At 46.5% G+C, this 22,714-nt stretch overlaps 1 protein-coding gene across 1 annotated transcript in view; it reads left to right on the plus strand.

Moving 5' to 3' along the window:
* Positions 1 to 22,714, plus strand: part of epha8 (eph receptor A8) — a 570,939-nt gene that overhangs the window by 190,323 nt on the left and 357,902 nt on the right. The window lies entirely within an intron of this gene.

Below are 22,714 nucleotides of genomic sequence, written 5' to 3' on the forward strand. Positions count from 1 at the left end.
GTCTGCGTGGGTTTCTCCGGGTGCACTGTTTTCCTCCCACAGTCTGAAAGACGTGCTGGTTTGGTGGATTGGCCGTGCTAAATTCTCCTTCAGTGTACCCGAACAAGTGCTGGAGTGTGGCGAATAGGGGCTTTTCACAGTAACTTCATTGCAGTGTTAATGTAAGCCTACTTGCAACATTAATAAATAAACTTTAAATGTTAACTTGGTATCGACAGAAAATCCTTCAAAACCCACAAGCTTAGGAGAGGACACAGGTTTAAGGTGCTGGGGAGTAGGTACAGAGGAGATGTCAGGGGTATGTTTTTCACTCAGAGGGTGGTGAGTGAGGCTGCCGTCGGTGGTGGTAGAGGCAAACTCGCTGGGGTCTTTTAAAAGACTTCTGGATGAGTACATGGGATTCAATAGGATTGAGGGTTATAGGTAAGCCTAGAAGGTAGGAATATGATCGGCACAACTTGTGGGCCAAAGGGTCTGTTTGTGCTGTAGTTTTTCTATGTTCTATGTTCTAAAATCCAACAAGCAGCTCTGATACGATTCTTCATGATTAGAGTAAATACATGTGTTTTTAATGAAATGATAATGGGTCCCCCATAAAATTCAGAACATGGATACATGTCAGAATTGAAAAGTAGTGTTTTTAATTGCTGCCTGGTGTGGAGAGAACAGGGTTTCTGGTGTAACTTTTAATTTCCTGCCTTCACGCTGAGAATATAAATCACACGAGTGCTTCTAATGAACCATTCACAAATAGCCCGTGTACTTTCAATGTCTGCGCAATTGACCTTCAGGTATTTTCTTCTTCATTTCAGACAGGACATTGGCCTCACTTTTTGTTGTGTTTGCAGTTTGTCCAAATTGTGAATTCAACCTAGAAACACAGAACTGCGTAAATTTGCCACACGGCAAGGAGGAGGGGTGGCGGTCTTGTGATGCAGTGGGTAGCATCTCCGCCTCTGAGCTAGAAGCCCTGAGCTCAAGTCCCACAGTAAAAAGTCTCACAACACCAGGTTAAAGTCCGACCAGTTTATTTGATAGTAATCCCACAAGCTTTCGAAAACACTGTTCCTTCGTCAGGTGTGTGGAAGGTTCTGATCAGAGACGGGTGTCTAAAGTCGCACACAGTTTACAGAATACTGATTAGAATGCGAGTCTTTATTGCTAACCTGCTATTCAAGTCTTAAAGATGCAGACAATGGGAGTGGAGAGAGCATTAAGCACAGGTTAAAGAGATGTGTATTGTCTCCAGACAGGACAGTAAGTGAGATGTTGCAAGTTCAGACAAGTCATGGGGGTTACAGATAGTGTGACATGAACCCAAGATCCCGGTTGAGGCCACAACAAAGATGTGCTCTTAGGCTAATTGGTGTAACAAATTGTCCCCTAAATTATTCTCCCCATAATCTGGTTTCCAATGGGGGTACCATAAGCATAGACATGGGTCAAGGGTGGAGGAGGAAAAACACATTAAGATGGCGGCGCGGGCTCGTTGGGCCGAAGGGCCTGTTTCCCGTGCTGGGTTGTTCTTTGTTCTTTGTCCTCATGTGTGCGAAACTTGGCTATCAGTCTCTGCTCAGTTCTGCAAAACTTTCCACACACCTGACAAAGGAACAGCATTTCCAAAGGTTTGTGGGATTACTATCAAATAAACTGGTTGGATTAAACCTGGTGTTGTGAGACTTCTTACTGTGTTTACCCCAGTCCAACGCCGGCAACACCACATCATGATTACTGTTCGTAACAAGGCCAAACAAGGGTGAGTATCCATTTGTAAATCCTTCCAACACCAATGGCGAGTAGTAAGAGTAGGAGAGATTCTTGGTTAGCCAAATGGTAGGTTCTAAAATTATTTCTATCACAATCCATGACTCCAAGTGTACATTGCCTCAATAACCCGTGCTCTGAGTGAAATGTGATACACCAGCGCAGCACAGAAATCCATCAATCATCCTATTCGCTTGCATTTATGCTCAACACAAGCCTCTTCCACCTTGACTCCATCGAATCCTATCCACATTCTTCTGTTCCTTTCTCTGATTGCCATCAATCAGGAAGTTACTTTGGAAACTCCTCTACTGAAGATAAGTTTGGTATTTGATTCCAGAGGATATTTATCAGATTACGCTTGATGTAATTAAATTGAAAACATGTGCAATAAACTCAGTCATTTTAGGCAGCAGGGCCATATATCCATTTTTTGATTTGACTTATTATTGTCACAAATATTAGCATACAATGAAAAGTATTGTTTCTTGTGAGCTATACAAAGAACAAAAAACAGCTCGGGAAACAGGCCCTCCGGCCCAATGAGCCCGCGCCTCCATTTTAACACTACCAGTACCCCCCTCCACCCATGACCCTTGTCTAATGTTTTATGGCCATCCACATTGAAGGAAACTAATTTAGGGACAATTTATTACCTCCAATCAGCCTAATAGCACATCTTTGGGGTGTGGGAGGAAACCGGAGCGCCCGGAGAAAACCCACGCAAGCACGGGGAGAATGCGCAAACTCCCGCAGACACTGGCCCAAATCCATGTGTCTGCACAGCAATCAGTGATAGTCACTGAGCTGTCGTCTTGCCCAGTATCTGGTCCAGTTTCGGCACACACTAACGACGTGAAGCACTAGGCCAATCTTGAACAATCACGAGCATCCCCAGTACGACCTGTCGCGTGTATGCCCCTTGTTGGACAACAAGGCGGACCGACTTAAAACCTGTGAATGAAAAGGGAAGAAACATTATTATCATACCATATCCATTTACCTTACCAGGGACGCCCCAATGCTAATGAACCTTATTTAAAACAATCTCCTATATCCACCCATCTCCGACCCACTCATGTGCCTGTCTAAGTTAGTCTTAAACAACTCTAGCGTGCCTGCCTCCACCACCTTACTTGGCAGAGCATTCCATACCCCCACTACCCTCTGTGTGAAAAACCTCCCTGTAATATCTGTGTTATACCTCTCCCGACTACGGACAGAACATGCTGTTCATAGAAAAGGAAGAGAGAGGGTGCAGAATGTACCCTGGTATGGCGGGAAGGTCTTATGAGGAAAGGCTGAGGGGCTTGAGGTTATTTTTGTTAGAGAGAAGAAGGTTAAGAGGTGACTTAATTGAGGCATACAAGATGATCAGAGGGTTAGATAGGGTGGACAGCGAGAGCCTTTTTCCTCGGATGGTGATGGCTAACACGAGGGGACATGGCTTTAAATTGAGGGGTGTTAATTATAGGACGGATGTCAGAGGTAGGTTCTTTACTCAGAGGGTAGTAAGGGCGTGGAATGCCCTGCCTGCAGCAGTTGTGGGCTCGCCAACTTTAAGGGCGTTCAAATGGTCAGTGGATAGGCATATGGATAACATTGGAATAGTTTAGGTTAGAGGGTCATTAGATTGGTTCCACTGGTCGGCGCAACATCGAGGGCCGAAGGGCCTGTACTGCGCTGTAATGTTCTATGTTCTAATATAGTGGACATTATTACAGAGTTTAAGAGAGTTGGAGAATTGAACAAGAGTGAAAGCTAGAATTAGAGGGGATGCTTTGGATAGCTTGCAAGAATCGCCTTGCCTCGGCACCTCTTGGATGGTGTCCATGAATTTTGGCTGGGATTTTCCAGCCCCGTCATGAGACATTGGGTGGCCTAACCGAAGGTCCGTTACTTTTCACCGGGACTGGATGATGCTGGCAGCGGATGAGCCTGGAAAATCTCACTTTTTTGGGCTGGGGACCCCCATAGCGGTTAATTGGACTTGCTAAATATGGAACAATTTCCAAACTCCATCATTTTAGTTTTACCTTTGTTGCTAAAACCACACAGTTTGTGATGTTCCAGAAATTGGCTGTCTGCAATATTGTGTCTACTAATCTATCTTTGCTAAGCAAGCATTGGGTCAAACCCGTGTACCCCAGATCTTCATCCTAACTGAATCTCTGTCAGTGGCTTCTGTGACTCTGCCTTTCAAACAGTTTCTGGACTCCACTTGCCCACCACACTTCACTCCTAAACTTGAAGAACAGTTTATCGATTCTCCAGACTGACTCTACAGATCCACGTGATCCTTGACCCACGACAGGGATTATAACTTTAAAACTTTGGTCTCTCTCCTTTATTGTCTTTTCTCTACTCCTCTCCACATCCCTCCCCCTCCCCGTCCCTACCTCATCCACTCCCCCATTCACAACTAGGATATTTGCATTCTAATAAATGCTACATAATTTATACATAGTTTCTGATAGACAAGGGGATTAAGGGTTATGGGGAGAAAGCGGGAAAGTGGAACTGATCCACTTCAGATCAGCCATGATCTTATTGAATGGCGGGGCAGGCTCGAAGGGCTAGATGGCCTACTCCTGCTCCTATTTCTTATGTTCTTAACGTCTCCTTGGTAGACTTTGAAGGATTGAAATGAGAGTGTGTACTTTGGCTGCCACCCTTAAACTGAGCCCATCACTTTCATTTCAACTTTATGCATTTCATCCCTCTCTTACCTCCCTTCATAGCGAGGGGGATTAAATATAAAAGTAGGGAGGTCTTGCTGCGGCTGTATAGGGCATTGGTGAGGCCGCAGCTGGAGTACTGTGTGCAGTTTTGGGCGCCGTACTTACGCAAGGATATTTTGGCCTTGGAGGGAGTGCAGAGGAGGTTTACTAGGCTGATGCCGGAGTTGAGGGGGTTGAGCTATGAGGAGAGGTTGAATAAACTAGGCTTGTACTCATTAGAGTTTAGAAGAATGAGGGGAGATCTCATTGAGACGTATAAGATGATGAATGGGATGGATAGGATAGAGGTGGAGAGACTCTTCCCACTCAAAAAGGATAATAGGACTAGGGGGCACAGCCTCAAGATAAAGGGGGGTGCAGTTTAGAACGGAGTTGAGGAGGAACTTCTTCACTCAAAGGGTGGGGAATCTCTGGAATTCTCTGCCCGTTGAAGTGGTGGAGGCTGCCTCGCTAAATATTTTTAAGACGCGGGTTGATGGGTTTTTGATAAGAGAGGGGATTAAGGGTTATGGGGAGAGGGCGGGAATGTGGAACTGAGACACGACAGATCAGCCATGATCTTATTGAATGGCGGGGCAGGCTCGAAGGGCTAGATGGCCTACTCCTGCTCCTATTTCTTATGTTCTTATGTTCCTCGCTATTCTTTCTTATCACTTCTTTCCCAACATTATCTCTCGAGTACCTTGTTTTCCCAAATCCCTACCCCAACCTTTCAGTAGTCTTTGAACATGCTTTTCATCTGCCTTTGCCCCAGTCTTAACTCCTTTTCCAATAATCCTACAGCTTCTCCTCACACCTCTCTTGATGTCCTCTAAGAGATGTTTCCTCCATTGAGGCAGGCATCACTGTCCATTCACAAACAGAACTGATGAGTGTCCCATCAAATTTCTCGCTGACCTTCCTGCCCAGTGTGCCTGCTGGGGGCTAATCTTTCTAATCTCCTCCCTACCCAACTCACCTTCCCCACTGTTGACCCTGTGGATTCTGCAGATCAGCTCTCACTACCCCTCTCTACATATTTCCTTCCAGAATATCCACATTCACTCATAACCAAAGATCCTGCGGTCCAGACCAACAAGATGTTCTGTGTTCTAAGATAGGAAGCATTGATGGATCTCTTCCAGTGATTGAGGCAGTTCCACTGGATCAAGAAACAGCACAGTGGTTAGCACTCCTGTCTCACAGCGCCAGGGACCCAGGTTCAATTCCGGTCTTGGGTGACAGTGCGGAGTTTGCACATTCTCCCCATATCCGCATGGGTTTCCTTCGGGTGCTCCAGTTTCCTCCCACACTCCAAAGACGTGCAGGTCAGGTGGATTGGCCATGCTAAATTGCTCCTTAGTGTCAGAGAGACTAGCAGGGTGAATACATGGGGTTACGGGGATATGCCCTGGGTAGAATTATTAGTACAGGCTCGATCAGCCAAATGGCCTCCTGCACTGTAGGGGATTCAATGAATCGAGCAGTGATCACAGTATCAAACAGAAACAAGGAGTAATCAGACTAAGAGTCATTAGTCTGGAGAAAGCCAACATCAGTGGAGAGAGGATAATCTGGATAAATTGGGATGAAAGATTGGTTGGTGAAACTATAATGGAATAATGGCCTTTGAAAAGGAGATACTTTGAGTCTGGTTAAGGTACATTTCAACTCAGACAAAAGGTAATGTCAATAAGTCCAAAACTCCATGGATGGCAAAAGATACACAGAGCAACATGAAGCAGGAAGAGGTTATAGATATCAGGTGGATAATTCAGTTAAGAATAGGACTCAGAATTTCCAAAAAAGGAAGTGAAAAGTAAATAGGAGAAGCAAAGAGAGAGTATGATAAGAGAATGACAGTTTAGATAAGGTGTCTTTTTTTTTAGATCAGAAGGTGTCTTCAGTTATTTTTTAGTTTATTTATTAGTGTCACTCGTAAGCTTACATTAACACTGCAGTGAAGTTACTGTGGAAAGCCTCTAGTTGCCACACTCCTGTGCCAGTTCAGGTACACTGAGGGAGAATTTAGTACATCCGATGCGCCTTTCAGACTGTGGGAGGAAACTGGAGCACCCGGAGGAAAACCCATGCAGACACAGGGAGAACGTGCAACCTCCACACAAGCCGGTGTGGCACAGTGGTTAGCACCGCTGCTTCAGGGACCCGGGTTCGATTCCCGGCTGGGGTCACTGTCTGTGTCAGTTTGCACATTCTCCTTGTGTCTGCGTGGGTTTCCTCCGGTTTCCTCCCACAGTCCAAAGATGTGCGGGTTAGTTTGATTGACCATGCTAAAATTGCCCCTTAGTGTCCTCAGATGCATAGGTTAGAGGGATTAGGGGGTAAATATGTAGGGATATGGGGGTAGGGCTTGGGTGGGATTGTGGCTGGTGCAGATTTGATGGGCTGAATGGCTTCTTTCTGTACTGTAGGGATTCTAAGTTCTACATTCTAAGTTCTAAGCCAGGAATCAAACAAGGGTCCCTGGCACTGTGAGGCAGCAGTGCTAACCACTGCTGGCCTATTAATAGTGTGGTAAAAGCAGGAATGGGGACTAGTTATGGATCTGCATGTGGATTTACCCTGGAGGCAGGATGCACAGCTGAGGTGCAAAGGAGCACATTGCATCTGTCTTTTAGCATACAGTCATAGAATCACTGCAGAGCACAAGGCCATTTGGCCCACCAACCACAATTCCACCCAGGTCCTATCCCCATATCCCCATTTACCCTACTAGCTCCCCCCTGACACGAAGGGGCAATTTAGCATGGCCAAGCAACCTAATCCACATATCTTTGGACTGTGGGAGGAAACCGGAGGAAACCCACGCAGATACGGGGAGAATGTGCAAACTCCACACGGGCAGTGACCCGAGCTGGGAATTGAACCCTGGGTCCCTGACCTGGCAAGGCAGCAGTGCTAACCACTGTGCCACCATGCCACCCTTCACCAAGGAAGAAGATGCTGCCCAAGTCATAGTGAAAGAGTGGGCGGCTGAAGATACTGTATGGTTAAAAAAAATGGATGGAAGAGGGAGTATTTGATGGGTTGGCTGTGATTAGAGTTGGCAAGTATCAGGCTGGATGAGGTGTATCCAGGGCCACTGAGGGAAATAAGGTTAGAAAATGCCAACACCTAGGTATAATCTTCCAAATCTTAGAATAGAATGGAATAGAACCCTACAGTCTGCACTGAACACAATCCCACCCAGGCCCTACCCCCATATCCCTACATATTATACCCACTAATCCCTCTGACCTACTCATCCCTGGACACTAAGGGGCAATTTCTTAGTATGGCCAATCAACCTAACCCGCACATCTTTGGACTGTGGAAGGAAACCGGAGTACCTGGAAGAAACCCACGCAGACACGAGGAGAATGTGCAAACTCCATACAGACAGTGACCTGAGCCGGGAATCGAACCCAGGATGCTGGAGCTGTGAAGCAGCAGTGCTAACCCACTGTGCTACCGTGCTGCCCGTATCTTGTTGGATACAAAGGGGGTGCAGAAGTCTGGAGATTTGCAAATGTGCAAAAAACGATGCAAGGATAAACCAAAGCCCATCAGTTTGCACGTGTTGGCACAGAGGTTTTTAGAAATAATAATTTGAGAAAAATAACAGTCACTTGGGCAAACTCAGACAAAGGGAAAGGAGTATGGATTTGCTGAGGACAAATTCTGTTCAACCAACTTGGTGGAGTTATATTGTGAGGGTGGATGGAGGGGTGGTGTCGTTCTTGTGATGTACATGGTCTTCCAAAAGACATGATAATGTTTATGACTAAGTTACAACTCCTGGAATAAAAAGGACAAAAGGACCTTGGATAAAAAGAAAGGGCTGAGTGATAGGAAACAGAGTAGTGGCGAATGATCTTCTGACTGAAGGAAGATTTATAATAAAGCTCCCTAGAGATTGGTGTTCTATTTTTTTCCTGATATATATTAATGACAGGGACCTGGATGTATCGCGCACCATTTCCAAATTTGCAGATAACACAAAACTTGAACGCATTGTGAACTGTGAGGAGGATAGGTCAGACTTTCAAAAGGACATAGGCAGGTTGGTGAAATGGGTACGGTATAAATAAAACACATCAAAAAGAAGGGTGAAATGATTAACTTCGTTTAAAGAAGGAAAATAAAATGTCCAATGCTAAAGAAAATTTGTTGTATTCAAGTGATCAATTGTTTGGTGTTTGATTACATGCGTCTGCAAATTCTTTCTTGTGTGCTGTTAATCCAGCCTGGATGTGGCTACAGAGTGAAAGACAAACTAAACTGGAAGGAGCAGCTGGGAGAATGATAGAGCAGACATTTAATTAAGCCCCGTATCTAAGGCAGGATGTGCTGGTCTTTGCAAAGGGTCCAGAGGAGGTTCATAAGAATGATCCTTGGAATGAAGAGCTTGGCGTATGAGGAACGGTTGAGGACTCTGGGTCTGTACTCGATGGAGTTTAGGAGTTTGAGGGGGCATTTTATTGAAACTTACAGGATACTGTGAGGCCCTGGATAGAGTGGACGTGGAGAGGATGTTTCCGCTCATAGGAAAAACTAGAACCAGAGGGGCACAACCTCAGGCGAAAGGGATGATCATTTAAAACAGAGATGAGGAGGAATTTCTTCAGCCGGAGAGTGGGGAATCTGTGGAACTCTTTGCCACAAAAGGCTGTGGAGGCCAGGTCATTGAGTGTGTTTAAGACAGAGTTAGATAAGTTCTTGATTTATAAGGGGATCAAGGGTAATGGGAAAAAGACAAGAGAATGGAGATGAGAAAAGTATCAGCCCTGATTGAATGGGAGAGCAGACTTGATGGGCCGAGTGGCTTAATTCTGCTCCCATATCTTATGGTCTTATAAGTACTTCTCAAATGCTACAAGAGTGAGTTCCAGAACCCCAGCATCCTCTGGGTGAAAAAGTTTCTCTTCAACTTGCTCCTTCGCCTTCTAATTCTTATCTTAAGTCTGTGCTCCTTGTGTATTGACCCTCTACTGATGGAAAAGTGCCTCCCCATCCACCCTATCTGATGCCCTCATAATCTTATACGCCTCTGTCAGGTCCCCTCTCAACCTCTGCTGCTCCAAGGAAAAGAGCCCCAAGTCTGTCCAACCTTTCCTCATATCTCAGAACCTCCAGGCCAGGCAACACCCTGGGTGAATCTCCTCTGCACGCTCTCCAGTCTAATCACATCCTAGAATTTAACGTTGAATTAAAGATTCTAATTTGCATTCCCTAGCTTAGACTCCTTGGGTGGAATTTTCCCATCCCACCTGCCGCGAGAATCGTAGCGGGCTGGACACGGACCATCCTTTGACCTCGGGCAGGATTTTCCGGCTTTGGGGCGAGTGCAGCCCCAAAGTGGACCCGAGTTCGATTCCCGGTTCGGGTCACTGTGTAGAGTTTGCACATTCTCCTCGTGTCTGCGTGGGTTTCCTCCAGGTACTCCGGTTTCCTCCCACAGTCCAAAGATGTGCGGGTTAGGTTGATTGGCCGTGCTAAATTGACCGTCGATGCATAGGTTAGAGAATTAGTGGGTAAAATATGTAGGGATATGGGGGTGGGGCCTGGGCGGAATTGTGTTCGGTGCAGACTCGATGGGCCGAATGGCCTCTTTCTGTAGTGTAGGGCTTCTATGATTTCTGTGTAATCAGGCTGATCGATTCAAGAAACACGTAGCTGTCTACCATGTGCAACACTTGTTCAAGATCCCTGGCTGTGTGGAAATGGCAAAGTCAAGTTAGTCACAAGTAAGGCTTACATTAACACTGCAATGAAGGTATTGTGAAATTCCTCTGGTTGCCACTCTGTGGCGCCTGGGTCTCTAATTATTGAAATTGACCCATTCAGAAGCCAAGGAAGGGTGTGCGAGTGGCTGTAAGTGTTACGAATCATGAGTGTTATTTGTTCACCATTGACCACAGGCCAGGAGCATCCATTGCTTAGATGATTCTAAGGCTGAGGTAACACAATCTGCGTCTGTTGACAGAACGCGCACATCGGTAACCTTGACAACAATGAAATGTCAAACACGAACCAAATTCTGGTGCACCAAGGAACTGAATCTGTAACCTTGGCAACTGGTCTAGGCAGCGCAACAGCGGGTGAAATACTTAAGTGGGAGTGAGGAAAACTTTTCTTTTTATTCACTGGCCATTTGGGATTCGTGCTCGATAAAATGTTGACCGTAAAAGACTTTTGCCCCTCTTTGTTTTTCTGCAGTTTAAACCGAGGAGGAGCAAAGCAAATTGTAGGCGTGGAGTTGACAGAAAGCTCTTTGTCCTATCCCTCCCGAACATTCCCTCCATCCTTCAAAGTAACAGTTTGTTTGTTCTCGATGATTCTCTTGATGACTAGTTCAGATCAGGAGCATCCTTTTAGACTCCTAAGCCGCCTAAAAGTAACAAACAAATGAAGAGAATGGTGCTTTAATTAGGGACGTGAGTGGGTTTGTGCATTCTTAATAGAGGCTCAGAGTTCATGTTCTTCTCCAAAACTTGCAAACATAATCCAGACTGAGACCTCACCACAATTTACCTAACTGAGGCATACAAGACGATCAGAGGGTTAGATAGGGTGGACAGTGAGAGCCTTTTTCCTCGGATGGTGACGGCTAACACGAAGGGACATAGCTTTAAATTGAGGGGTGGTAATTATAGGACGGATGTCAGAGGTAGGTTCTTTACTCAGAGGGTAGTAAGGGCGTGGAATGCCCTGCCTGCAGCAGTTGCGGACTCGCCAACTTTAAGGGCGTTCAAATGGTCAGTGGATAGGCATATGGATAACATTGGAATAGTTTAGGTTAGAGGGTCATTAGATTGGTTCCAAAGGTCGGCTCAACATCGAGGGCCGAAGGGCCTGTAATGTTCTCTGTTCTACAGTTGGGAGGGCCCCCCTGCATTTTGGGGATGCTGACTGTTAGATGAGGTGTGCCATTGAGATTCTGTGTACCTGGTCAGGTGCATCCCAAATTCAAAGTCCCAAGAACAGACTCCTGCTATCAAAACTGCATTATCTCATCACTTCCCTTGTGGCTGTTTCCAGAGCATTGCGATGTTTACTCGCGCTACATGTAGTGATTACACTTGATAAAGTGTCACATAATAGACCTGTAGAGAAATTAAAGAGTACAACGGCAGCACAGAAATAAAATTGGCTAAGGGACACGATGTAGAGTGTAGTGATGACTGGTCGATTTGTTTGACCACAGGGAGGAATGTAATTGTGAACCCAGGGTCAGATTTAGGACATTTCCAGCCCTTTATCTCGGCTCTTGGGGCTAGACTCCTGATTTTGAGCTCTGTGGCTCTCTGCTCCCGTTCATTTTGCAGTGGCTGTCTGGGATCCCTGTAGATCAATGAGCTCTCTCTTGCTTTCTTTAAGATATCCAATTGGCTTGAAATGGCACGGTAGCACAGTGGGTTAGCACTGCTGCTTCACAACTCCAGGGACCTGGGTTCGATTCCCGGCTCGGGTCACTGTCTGTGTGGAGTTTGCACATTCTCCTCGTGTCTGCGTGGTTTCCTCCGGGTGCTCAGGTTTCCTCCCACAGTCCAAAGATGTGTGGGTTAGGTTGATTGGCCATGCTAAGAAATTGCCTCTTCGTGCCCTGAGATGCGTAGGTTAGAGGGATTAGTGGGTAAATATGTAGGGATATGGGAGTAGGGTCTGGGTGGGACTGTGGTTGGTGCAGACTCGATGGGCCGAATGGCCTCTTTGTGTACTGTATGGTTTCTATGATGCTATGTACAGTCGTGGCAGTTTCATAGAACCATAGAACCCTACAGTGCAGAAAGAGGCCCTTCGGCCCATCGAGCCTGCACTGACCACAATCCCACCCAAGCCCTACCCTCACATCCCGACACATCCACCCTCTAACCTACGCATCCCAGGACACCAAGGGGCAATTTTTAGCACGGCCAATCAACCTAACCCGCACATCTTTGGACTGTGGGAGGAAACTGGAGCACCCAGAGAAAACCCACGCAGACATGGGGAGAATGTGCAAACTCCACACAGACAGTGACCCGAACCGGCAATCGAACCCAGGACCCTGGAGGTGTGAAGCAGCAGTGCTAACCACTGTGCTACCGTGCCACCCAGTTTAGTACAGTATTGTGTAGAATCCGTCTGTGTTAATCAGTAATAATAAGAAGGTAATCGGAATGTATTTGGCTTGCAGTGATGTTGGTGTCTTTAAGACCCCCGTGGTGAGCTCTCCTGATGGTTTTGTGGTTAAGTACAATTCCCGCAACCATGCATTTGCCAGGGCGATACGGAGCCTGTGCTGCTTTCAATTTGATGGCAGGGGATGTGTTGCTATAATCAGACTCACTGCCCTTGAGGGATAAAAATAAAGATGTCCATTCCCTGGCCTTGTGTGGAGAAATGCTCGCAGCTCACACAAGGACAGTCGCTTGCTTAGCTGGGATTTCCCATCACTGAGTGCCCTGGAGAATCGACACGATGAACAGCCACTTTGATCGAGCGCTCAGAACGGCCGCTGGCCTCGTACCTGAACCGGAGATCAGGAATGGGCACACCCTGGAGGATTCAGAGACTGGAAATGTGTGTGCTGAGATATGTCGACGCAAAGACTCGAGGCAGTGGAAAATAAACTGCCAGAAACAAGGCTGTGCAGTAACGGGAAACGGCAATCAGTTGGCAAGATCGGAAATGTGGCGAAATAATGAGGATGGAATGTAAATGTAGATCCTTTTTTTGGACAAAATATGGGAGAATTTTAACCTTCCACACTCAACAACAATTTAGATAGTGCTTTTAATGTAGAAACGTAGAAGATAGGAGGAGGCCATTTGGCCCTTTGAACCTTTCCTATCTGTTCATCACGATCATGTCTGTTTGTTCAACCCAATAGCCTGACCCTGCTTTCTCCCCATAACCTTTGATCCCATTCGCCCCGAGTGCTATATCCAGCTGCCTCCTGAATGCATTCGTTATTTTAGTCGAACATGGAATCCATAGAATTCCCACAGAGTAGAAGGAGGCCATTCGGGCCACCTTGCCTGCAGTAACAACACTCCCACCTCTCCCCGTGGCCACCCTGCTAGTCCCCCTGACACTAAAGGGCACTTTTTAACATGGCCAACCCACCTAACTTTTGAACTGCGGGGGGGAAGCCGGAGCACCTGAAGGAGACCCACGCAGACACGGGGAGAATGTGCAAACTCCACACAGACAGTCACCCAAGACTGGAGTTGAACCCGAGTCCCTAGCGCTGTGAGGCAGCAGTGCTAACCACTGTGCCACCCAACATGTTCCAGGTTGCTTCACAGAAGGCTATCTGACAAAGTTAGATGGGAACGGAGGGGGTAGACAAATCAGATGAAGTGGTTCTATTTCTACCTGCACCCCCACATGTTGCTACATTTCTAGCTGCTTGTCTCAGCAGCTGATAAGGTACCTGACAGGAGCTCAGCAATGGACAAAGGACTCTGACACAGACACTAAGCGTCCTCCTGTCAGGATACCAGTGAAGCAAACTCTCAGGTCGGTGTAATAGAAGACTTGTTAGTCAGGCTAGAAGTGATCCTGCACAAGGAAATCCAGTAGAATACATAAGCGAGTACTCATTGCGGCACGGTGGCATAGTGGTTAGCACTGCTGCCTCACAACACCAGGGACCTGAGTTCAATACTGGCCTTGGGTCACAACCTATACAGAGTTTGCACATTCTCCCCATATCTGCATGGGTTTCCTCCAGATGCTCTGGTTTCCTCCATACTTCAAAGATGGATTGAAATTGCTCCTTAGTGTCCCAAGATGTGTAGGATAGGGAGGACGTAAGAACATAAGAAATAGGAGCAGGAGTAGGCCATCTAGCCCTTCGAGCCTGTCCCGCCATTCAATAAGATCATGGCTGATCTGACGTGGCTCAGTTCCACTTTCCCGCCTTCCCCCCATAACCCTTAATCCCCTTGCCTTTCAAAAACTTTAGATTAGTGGGATAAGTACATGGGGCTACAGGATTAGTGCTGGGGTAAGATGCTCTGCCGGAGAGTTGGTGCAGGCTTGATGGGCCAAATGGCCCCCTTCTGCTCTGTAGGGCTTTAATGATTTATATTTCTAGTGGAAATGGTGTATTTGGATTTTCAGAAGGCTTTTGACATGGGCCCTCATGAGGTTAGTGGACAAAATTGAAGTACATGGGTTATGGGTAATATATTGACATGGATATAGAATTGGTTGACAGTTGGAACAAGAGTGGGAATATATGGGTCTTTTTTTACCTGTGCTGTGTACACATTGGGTTGAGATACCTGTGCAGTGGCCAGTGGGGTGCCACAGGGATCAGTGCTTGGGGCCCAGCTGTTCACGATAAATGTAAAGGACTTGGATGAGGGAATCAAATGTAACATTTCCAAGTTTGCTGACAAAACAAAACTGAGTGGCATTGCGTGAGGAGGATGCAAGGAGGCTTCAAGGTGATTTAGACAAGTTCAGCGAGTGGGCACACTGCAGAACGTGTGAGCTTGTGGATGCCTGTGTAATCCATGGCAAGCGTGTCTGCAGTGAGTTTCAGCTCTGAGTTATCGAGCTGGAGATCCAGCTACATAAGCTGCGACACACCAGGGAGGATGAAGGTTGCCCAGACATTTGGTTCCAGGAGGCAGTCACACCCTTTAGAGCAGGGTTATCTGATCTGTTCATGGATAAGGAATTATTCCTGTGAATGAAGCAGGAGGTGGGAGAAGTGGAGGAGACTTAACCCTTGACAATTGTCCAATAGATTTGAGGTTTTTGCAGCTTGTATGGATGGGAACAGAGGCTACAGGGTGACCAGGAGCGTGAGTCTTGAACATTGTGCTTCCTGCTTGATGCCTGAACTCAGGATCTCTACTCTAAACTGGAGATTAACTTCAACTAGGAATATGAGGAGAATCCATGGTGGTGCCAACAGCACAGATTGGACTAGGCAGGAGGTTGTACTTGGGGAGTATGAGCAGCTTGGGGTTATATTAAAAAGTAGAACCTAAAAGGGAATAATCTCTGTGTTATTACCTGAGTCACAAGCAAATTGAAGTTGGGTAAATAAGATTAGAGAGTTAAATGAGTGGCTCAGAGACTGGTGTGGGAGAAATTGTTTCAATTCATGGAGTTTACACTCTGGGCTATAGATACCTGTGCGGTGTATACACTGGGTTGGAGATAGCTATGCTATGTACACACTGGGCTGAGGTACCTGTTCAGTGTACACACTGGGCTAGAGGTACCTGTTCAGTGTACACACTGGGCTAGAGGTACCTGTGCTGTGTACACACTGGGCTACAGGTACCTGTGCTGTGTACACACTGGGCTGGAGATACCTGTGCTGTGTACACACTGAGCTGGAGATACTGTGCTGTGTACACACTGAGCTGGAAGTACCTGTGCTGTGTACACACTGAGCTGGAGATACCTGTTCAGTGTACACACTGGGCTGGAGATACCTGTGCAGTGTACACACTGGGCTGGAGATACCTGTGCAGTGTACACACTGGGCTGGAGATACCTGTGCAGTGTACACACTGGGCTGGAGATAACTGTTCAGTGTACACACTGGGCTGGAGATACCGGTTCAGTGTACACACTGGGCTAGAGGTACCTGTGCTGTGTACACACTGAGCTGGAGATACCTGTGCTGTGTACACACTGGGCTGGAGATACCTGTGCTGTGTACACACTGGGCTGGAGATACCTGTGCTGTGTACACACTGGGCTGGAGATACCTGTGCTGTGTACACACTGGGCTGGAGATACCTGTGCTGTGTACACACTGAGCTGGAGATACCTGTGCTGTGTACACACTGGGCTGGAGATACCTGTGCTGTGTACACACTGAGCTGGAGATACTGTGCTGTGTACACACTGAGCTGGAAGTACCTGTGCTGTGTACACACTGAGCTGGAGATACCTGTGCTGTGTACACACTGGGCTGGAGATACCTCTGCTGTGTACACACTGAGCTGGAGATACCTGTTCAGTGTACACACTGGGCTGGAGATACCTGTGCTGTGTACACACTGGGCTGGAGATACCTGTGCTGTGTACACACTGGGCTGGAGATACCTGTGCTGTGTACACACTGAGCTGGAGATACCTGTGCTGTGTACACACTGAGCTGGAGATACCTGTGCTGTGTACATACTGAGCTGGAGATACCTGTGCTGTGTACACACTGGGCTGGAGATACCTGTGCAGTGTACACACTGGGCTGGAGGAGACATATCGCTAGTGATATATTATGTTGGGTAGTAAACGAATATCTTCACACATGAATGTTTGAATCAGAAGAACATGTCATCCATGCCTCAGGAAGTCAGTGGTGCCAGATTACAAACTGATCACCAACCCTAATCCTGCCCTCAACACTGTGGAGGTGTGAGTGTGAGGAACATTCATTCATACACACATGCTCACCTTACTGTTGTTGTTGCTATTCCTTCCTTATCCCAGTTTATTCCTTTGATAAATGATCAATATTGACTTTGTTTAAACTCTGTGAGAAGCTGAAGAGAGCAAATTATCTGCGATGACCTGATCAAACACTCATTGCTATCCAGGCAGCCTCAGTAATGCTTCCTGTGAATCAACACTGACTCAGTATAAATTCTGCTCGCATCAATTGATTTGTTATAAATACATCATCACACACTGTTTAAATAGAGTTTAATTCTATTTTGCCTAATTACTGCGTTCTCACTGATGATGCCTGATGAGATATGAAGTAGCCTATTTGTATTGGGCCAGTAGTCTGGGGCAGAAGCAGACATTTTATTAGTCACCTACACACTGTGTGCTTTCAACTCAGAGGCAGGATCATGTCTCACGGTGTTCCTGGTTCAGCTACATCAGAGAGGTGACCAAGAACTCAGTTTTTTTTTTAACATCGATGGCTAGGCCAGCATTTATTGTCCACCCCTAATTGCCCCTTGAGAAGGTGGTGGTGCGCAGCCTTCTTGAATCACTGCAATGTCATGTCGGTTGAGGGAGGAAGTTTCAGAATTTTGACCGATTGACTTGGAGAGGAGGTGGTGTTCCCAGGTATCTGCTGCCTTTGTCCTTCTAGATGGTGGCAGTTGTGGGTTTGGAAGATGCTAAGGAACCTTGGTGAGTTGCTGCAGTGCATCTTATAGATGGTACACACGGCTGCCTCTGTGCATTAGTGGTGGAGAGATTGAATGTTTGTGACTTGAGTAGCAATTAAATGGGCTGCTTTGTCCTGGATGGTGTTGAGCTTCTTGAGCGTTGTTGGAATTGCACTCAGTAAAAAGTCTGACAACACCAGGTTTTAGTCCAACCTATTTATTTGATAATATTCTCAAAAGCTTTCGAGGAGTTACCCTCTTCGTCAGGTGAATAGGTTGGACTAAAACCTGGTGTTGTCAGACTTTTTACTGTGTTTACGCCAGTCCAACGCCGGCATACCCACATCAGAATTGCACTCATCCAGGGAAGTATTCCATCACATCCCTGACTTGTGCATTGTAGATGATAGACAGGTTTCGGGGCATCAGGAGGTGAGGTACTCACTGCAGAATGATCTGCTCTGGTAGCCACAGTATTTGTGTTGCTGGGTCCAGTTCAATCTTGTGGAAATCCATTCAGTGGTTTTGCTTTGTGGGTCTGAGTGACTTCTTTTTATGCTTTGCTGGGTTTTTGCTGTTTCAGGATCAGTATTTTTCTAACAGTTGGAAATTCAGACTAGAAGGAGGAACTCCGTTAGGGTTTGTGTATGACTCAATTAAAGGTTTACAGGAATTTCCTAGGTACAGCAGTATTTATCCTTCAAACCCTTATCTTGTTGACTATATGGTGCTTTTCACATTGTGAAGCAATCAAATTCATTAGAATCAGAGGCCGGAATTTTACTGTCCACCTTGCTACAGGAATCGGAATGGGCAAGGGATGGAGCGTGGAGAGGTCCGTTGACCATGGGTGGGACTTGATGGTTTCAGGATGAGCAAAATCCCGCCCATACAGCACAGAAAGATGCCCTTCGGCCCATCGCAATGCTGGCCATCAAGCTACATAAATGGAATTCTTTCTTATTTATCTTGTTTTTAAACCGATGGGGGGAAACTTTGGCCTCACGGACGCCTACATTATGCAGGATGGCAACAAAAGCAACATCTTAAAACAAACCTAGTCCACACTTTCCACTTCATATTTATAAGACAACCTCCATTTAGGCAGCCAGAGCTTCTACTTTAAGCTGCTGCTTGGAGAACATTCAGAGATTACTATGTTCTAGATGCCGTGTTTAAAAAAAAGGAGAGACTGAAGAGGGTAGAGGAAAAGAATGACGCCAGATGTGTGTGGGAATGAATATCAGCAGAGGGCTGTCAGGCTGAGGGAATGACCTCACAGACACAGAATCATAGAACGATAGACTATTTGGCCCATTGAGTCTGCATCAACTGTTCAAAAGAGCATCCTACCCAGACCTTTCCCTCCACCCTATCCCCCGTAATCCTACACATTTAACATAGCTAATCCACTTAACCCGCACATCATTGGACTGCGGAAGGAAACTGGAGCACCCAGAAGAATCCCACACAGACATGGGGAGAATGTGCAGACTCCACACAGACAGTGACCCAAGGCTGGAATTGGACCTGGGTCCCTGGCTCTGTGAGGCAACAGTGCTAATCGCCATTCCTACATCTCTAAATTTTGAAAGGTTTTGCTGGAATGAATACAGAGAGAATGTTTCCTCTTGTGGAGGAGAGCAGAACCAGAGACCATTGATACAAAACAGTCACCAAGAAATCCAATCGGGCATTCAGAAGAAATGCCTTCACTCGGAGAGTGGGGACGGTGTGGAACTTGCTACCCCAGGGAGTGGTTACAGTGAATAGTGTCAATACATTGAAGGGGAAATTGGACAAGGGGTTTCAGGAGAATGGAACAGATGTATACAGTGATAGTGGAGAAAAGATGGCGCAACAGTATCCAGCCCACATTGCAACTTTGCTCAAATTGCAGCTGCCATTTCCTCGGAGCACAGTTGGCACTAGCCAGGACCTGGCCGATTCCAGGGCCGTTTGGAGGTTTCAGTCGGGGAAGTTGGCACAAGACAGGCACTGATTTTTTTTTTAAACTGTTCTCAGTTGTGAGCTTTTAGCTTCTAGCTCTGCGCGGCTTTGAATGTTGCTCTAGGTCCATGGTGCTGAAATCTGCTGCTCTCGCTCAATCCAGAGACTTCCAGCCTTTTTTCAAATGTTGCTGTGCCATGGAGGTCAGCATTGCAAACCGCATCCACCTCCCCCCACCCCCACCCCGCCAACCGCCCCACTGCACCCCCAATTCTGCTGATGACAGGCAGAAAGAACACAGACAATTCCTGTTAAAGATGATCCAAGCAAGCCAATTGATCCTCCAAATCTGATTGGACCACGGTGAAGTAGATTCCCCATGCGTTGCCCATCTGGGCAATGCCTGCTCCGAGAGAAAGTTCCCAATAATCAAGAGCCACAGCACTGCTCTCTGGCTCACCCAGAGACCCTAAAACAGTTGGTACAATTGAATAGGAAGATTAGCTGACTGACGTGTGTGTGTGTGTGTGTGTATATGTGTGTACGTGAGAGTATGTATGTGAGAATGTGTGAGTGTGTGTGTGTGTTTGTATGTGTGAGTGTGTGTGTGTGTTTGTATGTGTGAGTGTGTGTGTGTGTTTGTATGTGTGAGTGTGTGTGTGTGTTTGTATGTGTGTGTGTGTGTGTGTGTTTGTATGTATGTGTGTGTGTGTGTGTTTGTATGTGTGAGTGTGTGTGTGTGTGTTTGTATGTGTGAGTGTGTGTGTGTGTGTTTGTATGTGTGAGTGTGTGTGTGTGTTTGTATGTGTGAGTGTGTGTGTGTGTTTGTATGTGTGAGTGTGTGTGTGTGTTTGTATGTGTGAGTGTGTGTGTGTGTTTGTATGTGTGAGTGTGTGTGTGTGTTTGTATGTGTGAGTGTGTGTGTGTGTTTGTATGTGTGAGTGTGTGTGTGTGTTTGTATGTGTGAGTGTGTGTGTGTGTTTGTATGTGTGAGTGTGTGTGTGTGTTTGTATGTGTGAGTGTGTGTGTGTGTTTGTATGTGTGAGTGTGTGTGTGTGTTTGTATGTGTGAGTGTGTGTGTGTGTTTGTATGTGTGAGTGTGTGTGTGTGTTTGTATGTGTGAGTGTGTGTGTGTGTTTGTGAGAGTGAGTGTGTGTGTATGTGAGAGTGAGTGTGTGTGTATGTGAGAGTGAGTGTGTGTGTATGTGAGAGTGAGTGTGTGTGTGAGTGAGAGAGAATGAGTGTGTGTGAGTGTGTGTGTGTGAGTGAGAGAGAATGTGTGTGTGTGTGAGTGAGAGAGAGAGTGTGTGTGTGAGTGTGTGTGTGTGAGTGAGAGAGAGAGTGTGTGTGAGTGAGAGAGAGAGAGTGTGTGTGTGTGTCTGTGTGTATGTGAGAGTGTGTGTGTGTGTGTCTGTGTCTGTGTGTATGTGAGAGTGTGTGTGGATCGAAGACAGACTGTACCTCAGGCTTTAAAGATAAGGTTTTGTGCAAAGTTGCTGAGCCCCGGTAGATTCTGTGACATTGCTTCTCCATTCTCTCAAAATCGGCATTCCTTTAACCTTCACTGAGACAAAGGCACTTTTTAAAACTGTATCGTGACTAAGTTTTAATTAGTGCTGATTTGTTCTCTAATCATGCTGCAGGAATCACAGTTCAGGGAAATTTAAAGGAAGCCATTTATTCTGCCCCCTCATAAGATTTTGATTAATTACATTCAAAGTTCACTTCCCCACCCCCAAATTTCAGCCGCGTTACGTGTATCTCTCCGAATTCTTCATTTCGATGAAGAAATAAAATGGTGACGAATGAGACTGAGTGAGACTAAGAAAATCCATAATCTAGTCTTTCTTCTTTAATGATGGTATAAATACAGGAACATTGTGGAAACCAAACCATTCACACAACCTGGGAGGAGGACAACAAGGTTATTTTCTGCTGCTGCTCATTGTGGAGAAGGACGGTAAAGGTTACTCAATGGTGTTGATAGCTTCCTCCCCTGTTAACAGGGACTCCATTCTTAAAGGGACCTAACTATGGGTGTGGCCTGATTTTGATATTGCACCCTCTTTGATTTGTTATGTGGGTTCCTATGGATGTAAATATTGATGGCTACATGGATATGCCAGGAGCTGCCAGAGGAAATGGTTGAGGCAGGTTCAATAGCAACATTTAAAAAAGCATTTGGATAAGTACGTGGATGGGAAAGGATTAGGGGGATAGAGGCCAAACGTGGGCAATTGGGACTATGGGATGGCACAGTAGTCAGCATGGACTGTGGTTCGGGTTGGGTCAGGTTAGGCCTGGGTGAGTTTGGTTCGGGTTGGGTCGGGTTAGACCTGGGTAAGTTTGGTTCGGGTTGTACTAGGAGGAAGAACATAAGAACGTAAGAAATAGGAGCAGGAGTCGGCCATCTAGCCCTTCGAGCCTGCCCCGCCATTCAATAAGATCATGGCTGATCTGAAGTGGATCAGTTCCACTTTCCCGCTTTGTCCCCATAACCCTTAATTCCCCTGTCTATCAGAAACCTATCTACCCGTGACTTAAATATATTCAGCGAGGCAGCCTCCATCACTTCAACGGGCAAAAAATTCCAGAGATTCACCACCCTTTGAGTGAAGAAGTTCCTCCTCAACTCCAATCTAAACTGCACCATCCCTTATCTTGAGGCTGTGCCCTCTAGTCTTGCTATCCTTTCTAAGCGGGAAGAATCTCTCTACCTCTACCCTATCTAGCCCCTTCATTATCTTATACACCTCTATAAGATCCCCCCTCAGCCTTCTAAACTCCAACGAGTACAGACCCAGTCTATTCAATCTCTCTTCATAGTCCAACCCCCTCATCTCCGGTATCAGCCTAGCTAACCTCCTCTGCACTCCCTCCAAGGCCAAAATATCCTTGCGCAAGTGCGGCGACCAAAACTGCACACAGTACTCCAGCTGCGGCCTCACCAGTGCCCTATACAGCTGCAGCAAGACCTCCCTGCTTTTATATTCTATCCCCCTCGCTATAAAGGCCAGCATCCCATTCGCCTTCTTGATCACCTGCTGCACCTGCAGGCTGGGATTTTGCGATTCGTGCACAAGGACCCCCAGGTGCTTGTGAAGAGGGGTGGGAGGGTCAGGTCCATTCAGTTGGGTTGGTTCGGCCTGATTCGGGGGACAGCAGGAAGGTAATCGGGGAGGGGCAGGGCGGTTT

This window comes from Carcharhinus amblyrhynchos, unplaced genomic scaffold, assembly GCF_965287045.1.
Source record: "Carcharhinus amblyrhynchos unplaced genomic scaffold, sCarAmb.v2.hapA scaffold_41, whole genome shotgun sequence".
Classification (NCBI taxonomy): Eukaryota; Metazoa; Chordata; class Chondrichthyes; order Carcharhiniformes; family Carcharhinidae; genus Carcharhinus; species Carcharhinus amblyrhynchos.